The sequence below is a fragment of the Epinephelus fuscoguttatus genome, linkage group LG16, assembly GCF_011397635.1.
Source record: "Epinephelus fuscoguttatus linkage group LG16, E.fuscoguttatus.final_Chr_v1".
NCBI classification, from domain to species: domain Eukaryota; kingdom Metazoa; phylum Chordata; class Actinopteri; order Perciformes; family Serranidae; genus Epinephelus; species Epinephelus fuscoguttatus.
Window position 1 is genome coordinate 15,169,713 of NC_064767.1, and position 23,396 is coordinate 15,193,108.

The 23,396-nt window shown below is 41.8% G+C and overlaps 1 protein-coding gene across 1 annotated transcript in view; it reads left to right on the forward strand.

Annotated features, from left to right (window-relative positions):
* The first annotated feature begins 21,645 nt into the window (after nt 1-21,645).
* Nucleotides 21,646-23,396, forward strand: part of chrm3a (cholinergic receptor, muscarinic 3a) — a 129,420-nt gene continuing 127,669 nt past the window's right edge. Inside the window, exon 1 of the mRNA XM_049600953.1 lies at nt 21,646-21,690. The gene's annotated coding sequence lies outside the window, so the exon portion shown is untranslated. The remainder of the gene's footprint in view (nt 21,691-23,396) is intronic.

The window sequence follows — 23,396 nt, forward strand, 5'->3', positions numbered from 1 at the left end:
CTCTCTCTGTTCACTTCATCACACATACTGTAGCTTCTGCATGTAGCCATTGTTGATCCAAGCTCATAATAAACATGCATTAAGAAAGAACTCCGTGATCGGCCTCATCCTTGCATTCTCAGATCATCACAGAAACACCTACTCTCAAACTATCAGGAGCATCTGCAACAAGCTGCATGCAGGGTTGGCGCATATGCACAAAAAAAATGTGTGTAAGTGCAATGGAAACAGATTTAGTGAATAAATGATGAAGTACAGTCATGACGTTCTGTCATTGCATAGGCCACTGCAAGCTCTTTTTGTTGTCTCTGTATAGCTTTCACCACACTTATGCACACAGGTCTTAGCAAAACTCTTCATAGAGCACACAGCTGTAATATTAGCTGTTCAAAAGTTTTCTGTTGTTTGGTGTTCTCTCCGTTATTTTCCACCCATTGTTTCCCTTGGAAAACCATTGTGGAGCCTATCCCTGCGAACATTGGACAAGAGGCAGGTTACAACCTGCACAAGTCACCAGACTATCACAGGGCTGACACATAGAGACAGACGACCATTCACACTCACATTCACACGTACAGCCAATTTACCAATTAAGATAACCTTTGGATGTTGGAGGAAGCCGGAGTACCCAGCGAAAACCCACACTGACACAAGGGGAACATGCAGGCTCCACACAGGGGGGCTTCCCCATCCTGGGTTTGAACCCCAGGACCCCTCTTGCTGCACACTGATGATGGCTTTACACTGAAACGTGTTCGTTTTCTGTCCACAATTAAAATACAAAAGAAGATGGCTCAGTAAGTGCCATTGTTTTGTTTGTTTGTTTGTTCAGTCTTTATCGCAACTGTGCACTTGACATTATTTTGCGATTTTGAGTTGTGGGCACTGTTGCTACCAGTTCTTATATTTAGAGATGCATGCTCAAAACTCAGCACAAAGTTGGATTAGGCCCTTGGATACATACGACCCTGGGAACCTCCTCAGTAGGTTGCAGTGCAGCGCCATACATAAATGAAAATTGTTACATATTGAATCACAGATGCTCATTTGTCTTTTTGTCAAAGCCACATGTAATACATGCATCCCTACAGAGTTCACTACAAACATTCAACCCATTACAAAAAGCCAATGGACCTGTCAGGAACACAGAAATATTAAAAACTTATCTGACCTTGTGACGCACAAGCTGTATGTACATTGACTAATGGACCCAGACATGTTTGTCATAGTCTTCAATGGGAAATGGGAAATCAATGAGCTATGGATCTATCATGCAAAGCCTTCAGGTCTGCATTACTCTAAGACACGCCGGTAACGGACAGCGTGTGTAGCCAACAATAAGGAATGTGGGAATTATGCATGGGCAGATGGAAGAATAACAGTTGGTTTGCACACAACAGCTGCATTGAGGGCATTGTAAAAATGATTATGGATATGGGGGCATGTGGCTGGATCATTCCGAATATCGCCTCAGACACTTGGGGTTGTTTGGAAGATAATACCTCTGCACCCAAATTTATCATGGAAATGTAATCTGACTTGTAAATCAATAAAAGATGACAAGAAGAGAGAAATCAGGGGGAGAGAGTGCAGCTGTGAATTCACTCATACCTGAGGCCAAGTATCCTGAATTAAATATGAGCAGCCACTCTTTGTTACTGCCTCTGATTTCAGTTTGGGAGCTCTTGTCCGTCTCAAACTGTGGCTGTTCTGCACATAGATCTTGTTTTATGAGTCCGTAATTGTCATTTATTGATTTTATTTTAACGCTTGGCAGCGCCGGGCAGTCTTCTCTTGCTTGCTTGTTTTTGCGTTCTCATAAAAACGTTATTAATTGTGTTGATTTCGAACGCTGGCACCAGACATGCAGCTTGTGTTTCAGTATAAAAGAACATTATTCGGTGATGCGAACATATGATCGATTTCATCCTCTGCACTATGAGTACTGCGTGTGTATTTATGGGCACCTTTTGAAATTAAACATAAGCAATGGTCTATTTTTCATCCATGCTGTCATCCTCAGACTCTCTTTCTAAAGTCATTTTCTTTATTCAGACTCTTTCTGTCTTAGTTTCACTGACCTGTCAGGAAATCGCTCAAAGCCTGTCTGCTTCTGTGTAGCATACGAGGGCTTCTTAGGGAGAGACACAGGTAGAGTCTTAGTGGTGCATTAACAATAAGCCAAGTTCTTAAGTTTAAAGTCAGAAAAGTTGCTGTAGAGTCAGGGACTCTTGCTCATGTACAGGAAGATCTTTTTTTAGATCTAATGGATGAAAAAATAACCTTTTCTTCTTTAGATTATTTCCCTTTCGCAATAAGCAGTCAGTACTGACCTAAATGATTTTTTTTTTGTTCCCAGTATGTGTCATCCACATCATGTTGCGTGTGTCAGAAACACTTCCCCTTCAATTGATTAAATCCTCACAGCCATTTGAAGTAATCAGTAGCTTTAGTTGAAGTGCAGCACAGAGACACAGCACCATGACGCATGTTGACCTACTGTGGTTATACTGATTGAATCATTCGGCAACCAGCATCAGGCTTCAACCATAGACTGTAAAAATAACAGATGTAGCTACCGTGACGTCACCCATTGGTTTGTGGACTCCCATTTTAAAGCCTCCAATTTGGCATTACGGCGGTCACAAGGGATGGATCTGACTGAGAAGTTGACAAACAATTTTTCACTCAAAGCGGCCTGTCCTTAATAACGCATAACTTTAAGCCTTACTTATGTTTCCGATATTAATTTAATTATTGAATTAAATATTTTGGGCGGCGCAACACAATGGTTTGAGTTGAAGGTGTGAGAAAGAGTAGTATCAGTAACATTGTTAACACTGTGCTACATTACAGAGAAATACAAACCATACTAATGAACCTTCATTAATATAGGCCTATATTTTATCTACAAGTGCACGTCACACACTGAGCGATCCGCCTGTTAATGACGCTGTGGGCTAATGGGCATGTAGCTACTGACATGTTTCAGATGATACGTCATGTTTGTAGTCGACCAATGAAGATGAGTTTACATATCACCTTGGGTTCATCCTTCACCTTCTCAAAATGATCCCACACTTTGGATTTCCTGCCCGACATGTTATTAACTAGCCTGTGGAATAACCGCAGGTACCAGCCATACACATGCCACATCTTTCAACAGGAAGTCTGCACTGGATGCTACTCTTGGGCCTTTTTTGTGCCAGCTTTCAAGAGCGCGGCTGCAGGTCACGACTGAGATTGCTAATCAACCTTAACAAGCATCATATAGCCTATTTACCTAAAACCCTGAGTGCAGAGCTGATCTTCTTCCAGGCGCTGTTTATAAGTGTGTAGGCCTATCGTCCGTGGGACAGATGTAAAGCTCTGGGTAGCCCTGCACTAACATGATCAACTTTTCCGTTTCATCAGACTGAATGTTTACAGAAGAAGGGAAAGATATATGTTGGCTGTGATCGGTTTGTAACCTGACTCCTGTCTGACTGCATGGCCTCTTCCTGTGTCTGTCCTTTCATAATAAATTCCCACATGGTCCAGTCACATAGGTTTTGATTCATTTTGATGAGGTGCCACTCCTAATAGAGTTTTTTTGTGTGTGTGTGACTTAGCGACCAATAAAATCTTGCCGATTAATAACCTGTCTGGTCGACTAATGTGTGGTCGACTATTGCCCTAGAAAATTCACCCCTGTACGCTAGTCTAACCTGTTGAAATAACTGCAGTTTTTGGCACTTCCATGTCGGCATCATTTTTCAGCCCCACAGGTTGCTGCCTGGCTCTAACTAAACTAACCATACAAACTTTTCTTCTACTATGACATCAAACTTGGCCACTCCTCTGCCAGTTTATGGAAGCCATCAGACTTTTTTGCTCAGTTAATATGAGGGTGTCTGAAACCAGCTGTCTTTGTAAATAAAGAAGGATCTCCACCAGGACAATCACAAAAAATGATTATAATGGGGGATTGTCAGGTAATACCTCCAAGGTAAGCATCTTAAAAACCTCACTTACAGTTTTGGCATCAGTGGTATTATTGTCTCATGCACTGTAATTGAATGCAGCCTTATTAATCCCTCAACTAAAAGCACCAAGCAAGCAGGGAGCCAGTAAGGATTGTGGCTGTGAAATCCTGTGGTGATTTTGGCAGATTAAGTACCTGCAACAACCATTTTGTTCGTGATTAAACATTACACCCTCCATTACTCTCATGCCACTCTCTTAAATCCTTATTCAGGCTTTGGAGCATTATTAAACTGCCATGGCTTTTACTATAGAGTTCCTTCAAGGGCCCGGAGAACCAAATCAAAACTTTAGAGGGCATTGCAAAAACGGACCCTGAAACCACATTACTGCTTTTCTGTGCTTTTTTTTTTTTTCCAATTTCCATCAACAAATGCGCTGTCATCCCATCCAAAAGTAAAGATTAAAAAATGGTGTGAAATGCTGACACTTTGCAAGGTCAGAAAATAAGAAATAATAAAGCAGAGGACATGATGGAAGATTATTCGCCCAGATGTCCATGGCTTTGACTTTAGTACTTTAATATCACAGTGACAGATGAAACTTAGACCTGCTATTTGTTTTCTCAACAGACAGGGCATCTCACATACCCCAAGGGTTGAAAGTGGGAAAAGATTGCACTAACTGTGTTAAAACTACACACTGTAAGGAAGGCGTTAATAGTGTATTTTCAACCAAGCACAATGGTATGTATACCAGCCAGAATCCAAAACCTGTAGAGGAATCATTTTGCTCATATTTGTTCACCCTCATTTCTTTATCTACACATATGATTTATTGTCTTTCTTTACTCCAATAGTTCTATTTAAGTTTAAGGTGGTTGGATCTTATCCCAGTCTATTTTGGGGAAGGCGGGGAACCACCTCAGACAGGTCACATCCATCACAGAGAATGAAAATTTATACCTACCGACACTTAAGGGACTCCGATACGCCTACCTTGCATGTGTTTTAGATGGAACCAGAGCACCTGGGTAAAACAGTGGTAAACAAGGAGAGAGCAGACACACTCAGAGAGCATGTCACTTTTAAAATAAATAAAAGAAAAACAAGTAGATGTTTTAATTTGGACCCAATTTTCTTTTTCTAGGATCACAACTGCTGTGCCTCTGGCAATATGTAGCTTATCACACGAAGTGCTCCAGACCAGAGTCTTAGTTTTGACATGTATTGTCTCATGACAGTGAGACAGACCCCTGCCGTCTCATTACAACTTTAATTTTCATATGGAGTAACTGTCTCCCAGTAAACAAGCATTACCACCAGTGACAAGAGGAGGGCCTGCCAAATTACCATTTAGATTGGACAACTCAATGCCAAGAGAAAGCCAATTACTCAATGAGGCTTTAGTAAGAAAGAGGGGATAGGGGAAGGCTGGAGAGTCAGTAGAAGTCCCAGCAGGTTTGCATCACCCCCCTTTGAATCCCGCATCACACCAGCATCTTATTTCATTTCAGTGGCTGTTACTTTAAAATCTGCACACAGAGTGGGGTTTTGTCTCTGCAGGGCTGTTCGCGCAATAATCTGAGCCTCTAAAATTTGAAAGGAGACAGGTGCTGCCTTTAATAATTGAAACTGGCAAATTGGCTCGCTCAAAACTAAGCCCAGGCAGTTGGGGAAATGACCCATTTTCCAGCCAAGTGGAATTATGTGCATTTCAAAAAAAATCCGGTTTGAGGAGCACTTGTTTATTGGCAGGAATTATTAGGACTTTTACATCAATTTGGTTTCTATTGTTGCACTGACACAGGGAGCCTAACCTGAAGCCAAGAGAGATGAATATCAATATTATTCTTAATCATTGTACTCAATTTCCAAATACTTTAATGCACAGTCTCAAGACTGGTTTGGTTTGAAAGAAAGAATCGTCAAAACTGTTTTTGTATCCTCAGCTGTCTGGACATCTGCCTGCTCAGCTGTTAGCCTTAGTTTATGTGTGGGTGTGTATGTGTACTCGTTGATAAAGGAATCTAATAAATAAGTAATGTGTAATTCGTGCAGAAAACTCATTTTAAGCTCAAATTAAATAATTGATAATAATATTTTATTGTTAGTCTGACAAATACACAGTATTACACAGAATTCAAGTGAGTTGCTTATCCACCAAATAATAATCTGTAGACATTTATCAGCTGTGCCAAATACTGTTTTTTGTCTTGCATAATGTGTGTGAAAAGTTTCTCATTCAGCTTTTTGTCTAACAAATATGAGGATTTTTTTTTTTTTTTTACTCTTGGACACCTCATGTTAACTATTTCCATTTAATAAATGAAAATGGAGGGTTTTTTTAACTGTCTGAAAATAGTAATAAAAAAAATGCATGTGACCGTTTTCCCTAATATCCAGTGGCTTGTTTTATTAAGCTAATAGTCACGGAAACGAGAGTCTTACTGAGCCAGACCTATCTCGAGCTGTGCCAGTGCTGGAGAAAGGTCTGGCTGAACCCGTTATGATTCAGCATTGAGAGAAAAAAAGACTATAGTGTGGGAAGGGAACTTGTCTTGGTGAAACGTTTGCAAATGGGGAGGTTAGCCCTGGCATTGAAAGGGCTAAGGTTGCTTTCACACCTGTCCTGTTTGGTTTGGTTCAGTGAGCTTAGGTTCATTTGCGCAGGTGTGAGCACAGCAATCACACTCAGGTGTGCACCAAAATACTGGACCAAGACCTTCTTGAAGAGGTGGTCTCGGTCCGGTTACAAACAAACTGTGGTGCGGTTCATTTGTCGTGAGAACGTGTTCCGACCTGGATCTGAACCAACTGCAGTCACATGACACATTGTTTGGGTTAAACATGAGCATGTTACAGTCCTGGAGGATTATTAATGTGCACCTCCTCCTGTACTGCCTTAATATGCACATTCAGCACATCCAATGCATCAAAACATTGTTTTCTAGTTGGAACCGCGCCTCGTTTTCAAACTGTATGGTTTGACTAAAATGAACAATGACAGCAATATAGTCCACGATGAGCAGCGCTGAAATCAACCTGCGTAGTTGTCCCTCCACTGTGACATTAGAAAGTGTCACATTTATCTTGCAAGTGTACTCTTCTTCAACGTTTTGTTTACTTCCTGGATTTTTCCCACATGGAAATTCTGACCAATCAACAGCAGCTTTCTCGCACAAGGCATTTGATCTGGTCCGCTTGTAAATGCTGCCGTGAGAACACGAACCAACTCTAGGCAATTATACAACTTTGGAACAAAATTAGTCCCTGAAGTTGTCTGAAGCAAGACAACTCTAGGTCTGAAAGCACCCAAAATCTCTGCAAAAGAAAACGCCACATAAAAAAGTAAAATATGTTTTAGCATGTAGGTTGCTTGCTCAGAGATTGTTGTTGTTTCACGCACAGTGCTAAGACAAAGTGTGGAGAAAGATCAGACTATACAAGACTAGTTTTGGTAGCGATGAGGATTTTCTAAAAGGTAACATGCAGGAAATAGGCAGCCAATACCCATCATCTATATCCTGTGAGCTATACTACAGACTAAGATTATCAAAATTGTTGCTAATTAATTTTCATTTATTTAAAAAAACAGTTGTTTCATCTCTACAAAAATGTCCCATTGCACAAACTGAAAATATTCTCTCTAGCTTTCCAAATTTTTTCTTTTCTCCCTTTAGCACTTACAGTGATATTATGGCCACTAAAACCTGACTTCTGAAAGTCCTTCCTGTCACACTGAAGATCTCTTTGATAGATAACAATCCAAGACGTAGCAAAATGATACAGATCTTAAAGTATCAGGGGCCAGTCTATCAGGTTTGATAGCAGGGCATAATTTGACTCCGATGATCCGATATCATCTGTGTGTTCAAGTGGAATAACAGATGTAAAAAAAAAAGGGCAGAAAGACAAACACTGTGGCACTGTCACATTCTGCAGCCGCTGCAGTGTTACAAGTGTTTTAAATGCAAGACAGGAGCTCCTGCCTGATAGCACTCATGGATGCAGAAGTCATCCTGTTCGTTATGTCCTTGTCACGGCCACAGCTGTGCCCCTGTCTCTCCTCTGAGTTTCCCTGTGTTTTGCAAGACTGTCACTGTAAATAAAAAAACACAAATATATTATATTTGACGCACTGCACAAAAAGGTAGCAGAAATGGAAATTCTTAAAACAGAGGTTCCTTCACGGTCTGGGAGTAAGTGATAAGCCTGCACTAATTCTACCCTACCTGGACAGCGCACAGCACAGGGTGGCAGATGGCTTTGGCCGGCTTTGATGGCAACACAGTTGAATGAGGGCAAATGTGGTGTGTGAATGGCCTCACTGCTGGCAAATGGGCTTGTTCCTTGTCTCCTCAAATGACCCAGATATTGCCAAGGGGAACCCACTTGTGCACACATTCATAATTAAGCTTAGCGTTACAATTAACCACACACACACACACACACACACACACTTCTTTTTTTCCCTGAGTGGACCATTTAAAGACTGTCGAGCACAGATAGTCCATTAGAAACATGTAATTTTTAAAATTTATGTCATTTGGTAAAAAATACAAACTGCTTTTTAGCATCTGTTTGCTTTAAATGTGGCTCAAGGCAATGACAAACTTTACACAAGCGAGTGTAATTCACAGTAAATCCTCAGAATTCAGTTATGAAAACACCAGGCAGTATTGACTTACAGAAGCCAGCATAGTTTCTCTGTTCGGGTTTCTTTCATCATGTGGCCCTTGGCTCTGAATACCTGCCACGGTTGATTGCTGTAAATCAAAAAGGGAACAATCTTGCGTTCTTGCATGCAGTCACAGAGAGGGATAGACGAATAATATGTGTCTAAAATATGTCTTTGTCAAGGTCACGAAGAGACCCTCTCCCCCTGCCAATACAAACGCCTGACTGGGGGTTATCATGGAGATATTATCACATGCTGCAGACAGACTCGACTCGGTAACTGGCTGACACTAATCTCAAACGATTTCCTCAGGGGTCAGAGTTCAGGCTGGTTGCCTTGAGACGCTGAAGCATGTTTGATTAGTGATTGCCATTTAAAGCCTCTAATGCGGCAAATAAATTGTCTGAGTTTTTTTTTTCTTCTCTTGAAGGGTTTATTGCGTGTTTTCTTCCAATCTATACGATCAATATGTTGTGTAATAGTTGAGTAATTGCACTAATGCTGGTTTTGTTTATTTATGTTGCCTTGCACAGTTTGTACAGATTCACTGGAGGCCATCACACTGACCTCAAGGGAGAAAAGAGACTGATGCCTCATCAGTCACTCCAATCATTTGTGTCCACTTGTGTAACCACAGAGCAAAAGTCTCATCACACTCAGTTCAATGCTCTGAGCACAAGTCATCGTCACGGTCCATCTGAACTCCACATGCAGACGTCCCTCTCTCAAAAGTCCTGCAATCAAATCTGCCTCTTGATTAAGCTCCGTGTGTGTGTGTATGTGTGTGTGGTGTATCTGGCCCACAATGGTTTCTGAATATAAATACAGACTCATTGTTTTGCCTGCTGCTGTCTGTCCCTCTAGCTTATCTTTGTCATTATATTCAGATCATTAAGCTGCCTTCTCTTTAGACAGATTGATATCAGTCATCACGGACCACTTTGTACTAGGTGTTTTGATCAGGTGGCAGCAGTCTGCACATTTATTTTAATTTACTTCTTTTGAGTTTAGTTTGTTTTGTCTAACTTGCTGGCTGAAGCTGAGTGAATCTGAGGGTGTGCCAATGCCAGGTCTCTATCTGTGTGCCTGTGCCAGATCCCAGTGATAATCCAGGACCATTATACTATGTGTCAAGCGTTATCAGTGGCTATCAGAGGCAACCTTAACATTTCAGTCACTCAGGCATTCATTAAAGCCGTTGGAGGTAGAACACTGCAAACACAAAATGAAAGCAAGCTCCTGGGTGACGTCAAGAAACAAATTATCACTGACAGGCAGATGGTAAGGGGGATGATTAAAGTCGATACAATCCATGTTAAATCAAAAATGATGCTCATCGACTGGAGTGCTGCTCAGCAGTGCTGCCACTTGAAGCCATAATTAATACTATAAATTAGCGACTGTCTGACATGTTTTGGGTGTAGCTGTTCAGCGCTGTCATACATTAGTATGATGGCGTGTCAATCAACAGACTAGCTGGGAGATCTGTGTTGAATCAATATTTTGAGTGCTGAGGTAAGGTATGTCCAAAATTCAAACTATCTATTTGAAAGGTTCAGTGGAACTTTTGTAAGATGAGTATCTTCAAAAGAAGAAATCAAAATGTAGTTAGGCTGGTTTTCATAAAATTAGAATAAACTTAAACCTTCTAGGATTTATGGGGAGGTATTGGCAGAAATGGAATATAATATGATAAGTATGTTTTCTTTAATGTAAAATCACCCAAAGTAAGAATGTTTTTGTTGCTGTAGAATGAGCTGTCAATCACCGCCATGTTTCTACAGTAGCTCAGATCAGACAAACCAAACATTGGCTCCATATAGGGCCATTCACTTTTTTTGTGTTTTTGTGTTGGCTACCACAGTTAGCAGTCCCAAGGCATTGTTTGCCTATTCATTAGGACAGCTCAGATAGACAGGAAACATGGGAGGTGAGTGTGTGACATGCAGCAAAAGGCCGCAGCCTGGAGTCGAACCCCCTGTCGAGGAATCAGTCTTTATGGGTCACACACTCTATCAGGTGTGCTGGAGGTCCCCACAAAAAACACAGATTTTTAACATGAAACTGCTTTATTCTGTGTCTTTACTGGTTTAAATCACCAGGTCTGTTTGATTTGGAAAGGAGGAGACCTCTGCCAAACATTTGTCTCCTGGGAAAAACCACCTGAATGTCTGAATGACAATCTGAAACCAGAAAAAAAAAGGTGAGCATGCATTAGCAGGTGCTGGGCTAGCAGCCCATCTGCAGCAGTAGGAAGAACACTGTTTTGTAACATAAAACTACTTTATTCAATGCTTTTACTGATTTTAATCACCTAAGGTCTCATTTATAAACACTGCGTACGCTGCGTAAAAAGAGGCCTGAAAGAGGTGTATGTCACTTCCCATGCAAAAGTTGTGATGTATAAACACAGACTTGATGGGAGAAGCTTTGACCTATGCTTACGAACACCTAGGAGACGGGAAATTGGTGGCGCAGATGGTGAGGTGGAAGCCTGATTGTAGAAATTGTTGAATATTTTTTGGTGCACACCATTTTTGGCTTTTGTCCGTATATACATTTTTAGTACGAATGCTACACATTGTTTTATAAATGAGACTCCTGGTCCATTCCATTCTACCCTCACTCGTGAACAAGACCCTGAGATATTGAAACTCCCTGCTTGAGGCAGTAACTCACTAACGGACCGTTGTAGTGAAGAGGGAGCTGAGCTTGATTTACTTGTCCATTTACGTCCCAACCCTTACCTATGGTCATGAGCTTTGGGTAATGACCGAAAGAATGAGATCGCAGATACAAGTGGCTGAAATGAGGGGGTGGCTGGGCTCAGCCTTAGAGATAGGGTAAGGAGCTCGGACATCTGGAGGGAGCTCGGAGTAGAGCTGCTGCTCCTTCTCATCGAAAGGGGTCATTTGAGGTGGTTCGGGCAACTGATCACAGGAGGTGTTCTGGGCACGTCCCACTGGTAGGAGGCCCCGGGGCAGACCCAGGACATGCTGGAAGGATTACATATCTTGTGTGACCTGGAAACACCTTACACATCCCCCAGGAAAAGCTTGAAAGTGTTGCTGGGGAGAGGGACACCTGGGGTGCTTTGCTTGGCCTGCTGCCCCTGTGACCCGGCCCCAGATAAGTAGATGAAAATGGATGGATGGATCCCTTGTCTGTTTGTTTTGGAGAGGAAGAGACTTTAGGGGATAATTAGGCTCGTGGTAAAAAACCTTCTGAGCAAGGAACACTGAAGGAATTCTAACAGGAAGCTTACCCTTGACTGATGGGAGGAGTTTCATTTGGTAGCAATCTGTGAGCCTCACCACTACGTACCACTAAATCCTACACACTGCTCCTTTAAAAATAGTACCAGAAATAAAAGTCTAAAAAACATAACAAATTCTTTAGAAATTAGGAAACAAAAGGAATTGAATAATAAAAAGATTGAATGGTATACCTAAATATACAAAAGAAAGGATATGCCACCATAACTTTTAACAAAGGTTTTAAGACTAACCACGCCGCCACATTGCTCAGTTCACTCCTTATTTGTGTTAATACTGTATTAGATAACACGTTCATTTATAATTCCTGCACCCTGCCCTATGAATTCGTCACTATATTGTTTGTGAAATAATCAATGCAGCTGCTTTTTTGAACACATCTCGATTTCCTCGGAGCAAATTAAACTGTCTCTCTTCCTCATCACCACCTTCCATTAACATACAGTTTGTGCACATATCAGCACCTGCTTTCAAGCCAGGCAATTTTCCATACAAAACTGACCCTTGCAAATTGCCTGAACCTTAATAAATCCGGCAGAATGTGCCATCAACCACACTCACATCTCCAATATTTTTTTTGCACAATCTTCCCTTAAATGCATACAGATTAAGAACCGGGGTGCACTTCACTGATCGTATGCAAAATGTGCTTCAGATGATGATAGACAAACTGCTTCCAAGTGGCTGCCCCTGTTTGAATAATAATCACTATGTTTTTAGGCATGAATGGATCTGCAATAAGGCACAAAAAGCTTTGGGAATTAATTTAAGCAAATAAAGTTCAGCACCTGAATCCAGTCTTCGCAACTGCATATAATCTGAGATCCAAATGACCCCTTTTACCATCCTGCACCAAAAACTGTTAAAGGACTCTCATGAGATACTGTGACAGAAGCTGTGTTTTAGTATTTCCACCAAGCAACCATGCAGACATTTCGGTGTTAAACCCAGTTGCCTAAAGCTGCTTCTTTTTCAATATTTATACTTCTGGAGGGATTTATGGTTATGAAGAGTAAGACTGCAGCTCTACAATACTAATAAGTTTTGCAAGGAGGCAGGGAAAAGTTTCAGTATTTTTCGCCCATGGGTCTTTTATTCAGGGACGTGATGTGATGTACAACTCCCAGAACATTGTGTGGCTATGATAAGAATGTGTTGTCACATTGGACTCGGTGTTCCCAGACAACTGTAGCTGCTAGCTTAGTCTGTCAGTCAGTCAGTGGGTCTGTGTGTCTGTCTGCGTCTTTGGCTGTCTGTCTGTCTGTCTGTATTCTCTCACCCTGACAGATGAGGAATGCCTACAGTCAGACAGGGGCAGAGAGAGTGTGTCAAGCAGATAGACTGAGTGTAGCAGTCAGTGAGTATGTCAGGTTAAAATGTGACATTGCTCCCCTATAATCCCTTTGGCTCCGTAGATTAGGGCAGACATGATGTAGTGCCAACTGCCGAATTTGTATTCTGGTCATCTCCGTTTCTTTCTGCAAGAAGTGACTTTTGGCCATATTTAGTCCCCGTTTGGTTTCAAAGCAAAATCAAGCCAAATAAGGGCTTAGTTTGCGTTATCCACAGGTAGAGAGAATAGCCCTGCATTTACTTTTGACCTCCAGAAATACCGCAGCAGCAGGCGGAGATGTATTCAGACTAAGCCTGCCTGTTTCCTTCATACATTCTTCATAAAAATCCATTCTAGTATAACTTCATTCATCAGTGTCAGAGTGACAAAAAAAGGAAATAGTTGTCAGGAGAGGGAGAGAGTCTCAAAGCCCCCATGTTCATGACAGTGAAGATGATTAAAATGAAGATATTGTTCATGTGGGCTGCAATAAAAAGTAAAGGGAGAATGGTCTACAGCTATGCAAGTGGCTCTCTGTGGCTGTTCTTACATGTAGGCACAGCAGTGCTTTGAGGTAAATCATTAGCATGCTGACACACTCACAGGGACAATGGTAACATGCTGATGTTCAGCCAGTTTTATACCTGCTGTTTTTTAGCATTGACACAGTCTTTGTCCTGATAGGGGTGCTAGATTAAAAGTCAGGTGATAACCAAAGTTGTTACAGTTCTTTTCTTTAAAGATTATTTATAATGGCCTTTTTTGCCTTTATTGGATAGTATACAGCTAAAGATCAACAGGAAAGGAGGTTTAGAGATAAGCGGAGACAACATGCAGCAGTGGGATTGGGGTCGGAATCAAGCCGACCTGGGCAGCAGTGGCTCAGTCCATAGGGACTTGGCTTGGGAACCAGAGGGTCGCCAGTTCAAGTCTCTGTGCAGACCAAGTATGGAGCGTGCACTGGTTGCTTGAGAGGTGCCAATACGCCTCCTGGATGAGGATGAGCCCCTGCCTGCTCAGGGCAGCCTCCTCACTCTGACAACACTTAATGCATGTTTAGGTCTTGTTTGTGTGTGAGTGTATGACAACAGAGTGAAAAAAATTGGATTTCCCCTTGAGGATTAATAGTTTTTCCTCTTCTTCATTTCTCTCTAAGCCCTGGCCGCTGCTAAGGACTCAGCCTTTAGTGCGTGGGGTGCATGCTCTACCAGGTGAGCCAACAGGGAATTCTGTTAGAGTTCATATTCAGGAGAACATTAAGGTATGTATCAAAGTTCATGGTCCATCCAATAGTTGTAGAGACCTTTCATGAAAAAAACAAACAAAAAAACAAAACAAAAGGAAAGTCAGAGGATTACCAAAGTCTGTAGGATGCATCATCCGGGACCCATGAATGCCCTTATCAATTTTTGAGCCAATTAATTTAGATGTTAAGATGTTTCATTATATAAGTGACTACTTTGGCCTGATGGTGGTGCTGGAAGGAAAGTCAGGAGATCATTGGTCATTAGGATTCATTTTCTTGGCTCTGTGGATATTTGTTCAATATTTATTGACAGGAGATTGATGTTGCCATACACAGAGCCGTGTTGCTAGCATGGCTAAAAAAAAAATGCAAGCCACAATTGCAAATTTATAATGATCTTTTTGCTCTAGTACATTGGCTCTGTACCAGGTGCCAACCTCGGGGGTGAAAAATGACACCAATGTAGAAGTGCTAAAAACTTCACTTCCTTGAATGGCCATTTAAGGCTGGCGCCAAAAGTGAGTCAATCCCCATGAACATCCATGTTAAAATGCCCAACTTTACACGAGAAATGCAAGTTTACAGCCTGATACAAAGTTTGCTTTAGTCTCTATTGCTAATTTCAACATTCATGAAAACGGTACGTGGGCTGAATTTTTATACAACTCACCCATTTACAATTCGTTAAGGCTTAAAGTTATATATGTAAAGGCAGGGCCTCTTGAGTGATGGGTTGTCTGCAAGGTGTTGCTACAGTTGATAAGTAAGATCCTCCTTCTTCATAGCTCCACCCTTACCCGTCAAAATATGGCTCCTAGGAATTAAGATGGCCTAAATGCCGAACTTGAGGCTTTGAAACGGCAGTCTACAAACCACTGAGTGATGTCACAGTAACTATGTCTATTATTTTAACAGTCTGTGGTGTTAACACTAAATTAAGTACAGCTGCAGCTGATGGGAATGCCATGAGTTTTGAAGGGAAAATAATGCACTCCTATAGATAGTTAAGGTTTCCGTGAAAAAAAAAAAAAAAATCAGTTGCACAAAACATGTTTTCTCCTTAAGTTCCCTTAAAATATTTACTTAATGATTTAAGTGTTTTGCCTTATTTTGGTCTTATACTTAAGGAATTGCTTAATTTTTGTTAAACTGTTGCACAAAGAACCTAACTAACCAAAATAAGGACAAAAACATAAGGTACCTCTTACTCCATCCTAACTGCCACATAGCTGAGTTTGTGGAAATTAATTAGAAAAATTAAGGTATCCCAAGAAGAGTGTTCCTAACCCGGGACAACCTGATGAACACCTTCAGTGATGTGCAACTGATTATGCAATTTCAATTTTACCAGAAGTCAATTTATGATTGTGACCACCTGTGGTCAGATCCCTCAAATTTCCAAAGCTGCACCAGCCCCTTTACAAACAAGGATTGCTCTGTGGGTTTTTACAATGGCATCTTTCCAGTCAGTTATTGGGGAGATATTTCATGAAAGCCTCAAGTGACATACTTAAGGAGCAAACTTAAGGTGCTTGGTGAACCTGACCCCAAGAATTCTATTGTTGTCAACTACAGTTGAGGAGATAACTGTGGAGGATGTGAAACCTGTGATCAGACTAGTAACTCTTATGATTCTAATTCGCATTGGACTCATGTCTATAGTGAATTTAAATCATGAAAATAAACTATTTTTGAGGGGAACTCCCTGGAACTCCCTCAAGGACCTCAGGAGGTCCCCGGGCCCCTGGCTGAGAACCACTGCTCTAGTTTATCGGTAGAGGAGTTGCCTTTTCGAACCACAAAGAAGTGGCTGAAGAGTCATCGTCCCTTAGTCTGGTTAAATGTCTCGTCCTCTCAGATAATAACACTTAATCTTACTGTGGAGATTCCAAACCAGCGTTCAGACTTGTATTGATTGCTGTTATTATCAGCCCTGAACACTTGCCTTTCTTTGTCAGCTTTCCTTTCTAATTGGATCTGTCTCCTTCCTGTCTTTATCAGTCTTACAAGCTCTCTCACACACACACTCACACTTCAATGTGTCTCTTATCTAGATCCTTTGTATGGTGTAAATAAGCTTCAAAGCAGACAGACAGACAGTTACTTTGCTATTGGAATTGTTCAGTTACCTTGACCTGTGGCTGCTCATCTCCAATGCAGCCATTCTGGATCCAATTGCGATTTCCTCAACTGTGTCTCCTCTCTCTTACTCTGTCTGCGTGAGTGCAAAGACTCATATCACAGAGAGTGGCTGACATAAAGGTTTAGTCATTTGATTTCTCCTCTCAAGAAAAGGAAAAAAATACACACATATTATCACTGAAGCCCTGAGGGTTGAAAAGAAGGGGGGCAAAACCTAGTTTCTGATTTTAGTTACTTTAATTGTCTCCGTAAATTGGACTTAATTTGTCAGCTGAAATTGCATTATGATGATTGGCACAGGAGGGGATGAGAACTTTAACTGTTCTTTGCAGCACTAATTGGTTCCTCACCCAGCCCAATTTAGAGGGAGCAGCCAGCACGTCACGACCCTTCGTCTTTCTAATAAGGAACACAAACATTTCACCCTGCCTGTTTATGGCATTTTGTTTATTTAAGGCGCTCTCACACACACACACACACACACACACACACACACACACACACACACACACACACACACACACAGGGGTGCAAACACACACTGTTTGAGAGTTTATTTAGCAGCTTTATAATTTGATGGTTTTGAGACTTGGCTCAGTGGTGTTTGCAGTAGCGGGAAATGTATTGTATCATAATGGCTTGTGTTGTTTGTTAAAGAGTGGGGGAGATAAATGAGTTGCACATTAAAAACAACTCGGAATCTGTGAAGTTAACGCCAGCTAAACTTCTAAGTGCTGTGCTTCAAGCAACTTTAATTCAAATGCAGTTCTCAGTAGAGTGGATACTAGGGCTGTAGTCAACCAAAGAAAATCTTGGTCGACTAAAGTCACACATAATCTTCAACTAATCGATTAGTCATGGGGGGGAAAAAAAAGTGCTGTAGAGTTTAGTTCAAATCAAACTTTATTTATATAGTTGATTCAGAACACACATTAAACATGGCTTAATAGAAACAGTTTCAAACACAAGTACGCAAATTGGCTTCACAATTAATTGCAGAACTGACAGACAAACACTTGTCTTTATCTGGACATATTTCCCCCACCAATACAACATGCTAACGTTATTAGCACAAGTCTATGGCGTTTTACATTGTATAAATTAGCCTAGCGTCTAGCGATCTTTTCCTCTTCTCATATAACACCAGGGACAACAGCAGCATGTAACAAAGGTAACGGCACACAGTTTGGCTCCATTACAACTCACAACATTCACCGACAAAACAACTGTCATATACTAATCATGTTTTCCAAGCAAATACAACATGCTAACGTTATTAGCGCCAGCCTATGGCATTTTACATTGTATACATTAGCCTAGCGACGAGCAGAAGCCAGGATAAATCCCAAAGTATAAATCCTTGAAGGATAGATCACACACATGACTTAGAATGCTGTTTTAGTGGAGGCTTTACTGTCTTCACAGTTTATTGTTTCTTGTCTGTGAAATACAAGTAAATACAAGCTTCCTTCCACTGAGGGGAATGGTATCAGCTTACAGAAACAGACAGGAGGTCTGCGTCCCCACAACGCTGAGCGTTGAGTCCAGCTTTCTGTCAACAAACACAGGTAACTTAGCCTGTTCCCCGCCGCAGGAAATAATAGATTAATCCTGGAAAGCTGTTGATGTAGCACTTTTCTCCGTATGAAAGTAACATGGCAATTATTCGACTAATGAGAATTTGGTCGGATGAGAGCATAGCGACCAAATAATCGACTAGTCGACCAGGAGACTACAGCCCTAGTGGATACAATTGGACAGTTGGACAATGTATGACATTCAGCGGGATTAATCACCACAATTGAATAGTTGTTTGTTTCAGTCAGGAACACTTCAGTCAAAGAAAACTTTATTTTAATTGCAGTATTATATTTGCCGGTATGACTCTGTCCTTGGGCCTCTCTGCCTTGGCTCGGCCCTACGCAGAAAGCTTGAGGCGGAGGGAGCGCACCCTCTGCCCTTCCATGTGCCTATGTGAAAAGCCCTAGGCAGAGAGAGCACACCTCCCCGCCCCTCCACGTGCCTACGTGGAGAGCCTTAAGGCAGAGGAAGCACACCTCTCTGCCCCTCCATGCTCCTGCATGGAAAGCCTTAAGGCAGAGAGAGCACACCCCTCTGCCCTTCCATGTGCTTATGTGAAAAGCCTGAGGCAGAGAGAGCACACCTCTCTGCCCCTCCACGCGTCTGCATGGAAAGCCTTAAGGCAGAGAGAGCACACATCTCCACCCTTCCGCACGCATATGTGTAAAGTCTGAGGCAGAGAGAGCAAACCTCCCTGCCCCTCCATGTGCCTACATGGAAAGCCTAAGGCAGCAGCAGCAAAGACAAACAGAAAAGACACTGATAAGTCAGACACAGCATGAAAAGGAGGAGCTGGGATGAAGGCAGGTTGCAAAGTGGCTTGCAGAGGAAGCAGCAACAGTAGACATGATTATTGGTTGCATAGAAAGGAATCATGTGATCTATCAGCTAATTCCTTTCAATCAATCAGCTGCTCCATCAGTTGTTTGGATTCTTGAGATCAGCTGATGTCGCTGGCATGTGAGCTGAGCTTGACATTGTGTCCTGCCTGAACTAACACTGTGCTCAGTTTTTGAGACCATAATTCGTGATTGTGATTTATTTAATTTAATTACATTTTTAGGTGATTTTCTGCTCATCCTATGCTTGTATGACGTTGTGGGGTATTAAATACTGTCCTCAAAGTTCGCCCCTGTATTGGGCTTTGTGTACACAAATTTTTGTATCTGTCTCTTGGTTGCGTGCTACTCACACTCTGGAAACCTGGTTGCTACCATTTGACCTCATACCTGCACTGTACCCAGGATTGTCTGAACACAGCAAAATGAGAAGAAGATAAAAAAAATGCAGGCAGGTGGCAGGGTCTCTGCAGACAAATACACTGCACTGTCACAGAGGGATTATTTTTGTATGACTATACATTTTTTTGAAAATCCTGCATTGTATATCTTTAAGAAATATCTTGCTTTGACAGGTGGTTCATGAGCGTACCTTGTTCCAGAATACCTCAGCAAAAGCTCAGATGAAGAGAGGAGCTGAGCTGTCAACTGATCACCACCAGGAGGTGAGTTGGTGGGGAAAGCTGAGGAAAAGTAAACATGTAGTGAGGGTAAAGTGGGAGCATCTGACTGAAGCCTGTGGCCACAAGGTTTTAAAAATGAGGCATCTAAGTCTAGAGAAAGATAGTCGATTGTTGAGTCTCATTCCCAGTGTTACATGCCTTGTAAAATACCCATGCTTTGGGTTGATGGTTCAGTCTGACTACCAGCCTAAGGTCATCTGTATTTGATGACATGGGAATGAGACTGAGCAGCAACTATCTTTCTCCAGAATCGCACACTGAATCTTTAAGGTCCAAACTTCGGATATAACTTTCTTTGCGAGGTGGCTGGACTCAAAGAAGTTGTGTTGCGGCGGCAAACCAAGACCCCACTGCAGCAGTGAAGGAATGGGTCAAGCTGAAGATGGAGGCCTTTGTGGCTCGACTGCATGGCCATATCTGCTGATTCAGGAGTCTCAGCCATCTTCATGACAACTCAGCAGCTCTGTCAACTGAAAAACTTTACAAGATGTAGTTGAAAACTTTGGAAACAAAAACTGCTTCTGAAATCACTCCCTTTTTCACTCATTCACCACTGCCTCTATAACACACAATTGATTTCTAAATAGTGAGCAGTGCATTGAGATGCCACACACTTAATTGTCAGCATTTTGCATCATCACTGACAGGTGCACAACAGCAGTAATTTTCAGATCCATAAAATGTGATGCATGACTTGTGATTGTTAGTAGAAAGTGAAAGGTTTCTGCTGTCAGTGTTAACATGGACACAGTTATGGACACATGCAGGACCCAAACACAGGACCAAATCAGGGCGATGTTGGCAAGAAAAGAGTTTTGCATGAGTGTGGAATGAGAGGGGGAAGCCTGGCAGGCATGGGAAGCTTGGAGTTTAGGAAGTTCCTGGCAGGTAAACAAGGAGACAAGCAGGGAGGCGAGTCATGAGCTGCTGTGGTTTAAACAACAATCTGGCGAAGGATGGTTGAAGAGCCAGGGTAGATATACTGCAAGCTGATGAGCTGATGAGAGGCAGGTGAGCAGACTGGGAGAGGTGATGAGTCGACTGCAGACAGGTGTGCATGATGAGCAGTACCGGGAGAATGAGGAAGGAAGACCACGCCAACACAGACACACAAGGAACAGTAAACAGAGAGAGATACGGACAGGAGCACTGGGATCACAAGGAAGTAGAAACGCTAGGGAATCTTCTGGGGTACGACCATGGCCATAACAGTACACTACTTTTTTATCACTATTTATTTACTATTATTATTTTATTCCATCGTGGAAATTTTGAGGTCATTCTATACTTTACAAGCTAAGTGCCATCTTGTTCCATTATGTTCAACAGAAGGTTGACATCTCTACGGTCGATATCTCCAACGCTCTGCAACACACACCAAAAATCTATATTGATACATATCACTACATGTATGAGGATAAATATGTACTTTTGATTTTGTGTGAACTGGCCCTTTAAGTTGCTATTTCCAAGGTTGAGAAAGAATCTTCAAACTCACAAAGATAAAGGACTTTGAAGTACATTTTAATTTTGGATGTGGCAAAAGGCCTTTTCAGCGCACAGTACATCCGCAGTGTGGAGCTGTCAATGTGTGGAAGTGGTCATTTGGATTTCCTTTGGTACTGATGCACTGTCCCACTTCCTCCAGAATGTCCATTATTGTACTGAACATTTCAAGTTTATTTTTAAGTTAAATCACAAGAGAAGATTGCTGTGCATTCATGCATGAGTGCGTTGGTGTCTGACTCTATTTCTGTTCTTCCTTCCATCTTGCCTTTTTGTCCCTGCCTCTCTGTGCAGGCACTGTCCCTCCCAGATTTTTGCACCTGCACTACATGCTGTGTCAGTTTTCCCAGTGGTGGCAGTATCTTGGCAGTCCTTGATGCAGAACCAATAACAGAGAGGCGTGATCGTAAACACATCGGGATCCTGGCACGGTGGTTTAGTGGTATGATTGCACACACGCACACTCACGAACACACATACATGCTCACATGCATTCACAGAACATACCTGTAGCGTCTCTTCAAGGGTATTTTTTGGGGTTGTATTTTGAGTGACCAGGATTTAAAGGGAAATTTCGGTTTATTTCAACCCGTCTCCTATCGTCCTAAATTTGTTTCAAGTCACTAGTGACATACAAATATTTATTTTGAGCCAGAATTCACTGACGAAGAGCTTCATGAAATTGAAGAACGGAGGGGGAGAGAGAGAGAGGCACAACAGGTAGAGGACGACAGAGGAGGAATGGCTGCTGGAAGGCTTTAGCTCTGGAGATTGGCGGTGTAACGTTACCTGTGAATGCTGTGTCCCAGTGCCCACAGAAGAGGAATGCCTCTGTTGCAAGGAATGGGAGCGGTTGCAGCCTTAGCTAAACGGTAAGCAACAAACATGGCACCACACCGGTAAGGTAAGACAACACATTTACATGTCGTTTTCTATATGTTATCTGACATTTATCCTAACGATATGAGGCGGTCTTTGTGGAAAAAAAAGCTTGTTTAGTGGACTAACTTTGCACTTGAAAGGATGCCCGTTCAATTACGTTTTAACAGGTCTGACGCTACGGCTGTATCTAGGCTAACGGCTAACATGCTAATTATTATTTCTGTGTCACTAGTGACTTGAAACAAATTTAGGACGATAGGAGACGGGTTGAAATAAACCGAAATTTCCCTTTAAGTCTTCACAAAGGTTTTAGTCCCCAAGCACTGACTGTGCTGACCTGCAGTGATGCCCACCAAGTGATAAAAACACACACACACACACATTGCATTTACTGCCTTTCAGGAGAATGTGCTTAAGGAAAGGGCAGCCAAAGTGCAGCTTTGTTGTAGAGTTACCTGAGAGATGTGAAAACGTTCAGAGCTCTGCTGACATGAGAGGCTTCAGCCTTAAAATAGATGTTCAGCCAACTCTGTTCACACTTGTGACTTTCATCCATGTGCTTATTTATTAATCCACCCATCCATGCACCATCAAGTTACATTTGTTTAAATAACTATGGTCAAACAGTTATTACTGCATATCAGTTATTATGGTCCATATGGTGTGATTTTTGATACCGCTCACACAAAGCACTTCCTTATTTGTTTATTACAGCTGTGACAACACGCACAAGGACTTTTTTCTCATAAGGCAAACTTCCTTGTTTTGCTAACTGACAGTTTTTCCTTCACAGTGATGTTGTGTACAAGTGAACAGTGGGATCTTGTTGCATCACAGTGTGTGTGTGTTTCAATAATATTTTAGCAGTGGATTTCTCCAATCTTTTGTAAAAGTGGTTGGCTTCAGTGATCATTACTTTATTTTTATTTTATTTTATTTTATTTTATCGTTCACAAACTTTAATATCTTGGGAGACAAGTGGCCATGAATAGTTGAAAAATTAAATGCAGGCTGAGATGCAGGCTCTGCGACAATGCAGGTCAAAATAATCCAGTTTTTGGAGCTTGCTTTGGCCTTTAAGGGTCTATTGGAGAGCAACTCTCAGCTAAATGGGCAGCTGTGGCTCAGACAGTAGAGCGGGTCATCCACTAATCAGAAGATCGGTGGTTTGAATCCCAGCCATCATGTCAGATTACCCTTGGGTGAGACACTGCACCCCAATCTGTGAGTGCGTGTGAATGATTAACTGAGTAGCAGGTGGCACAT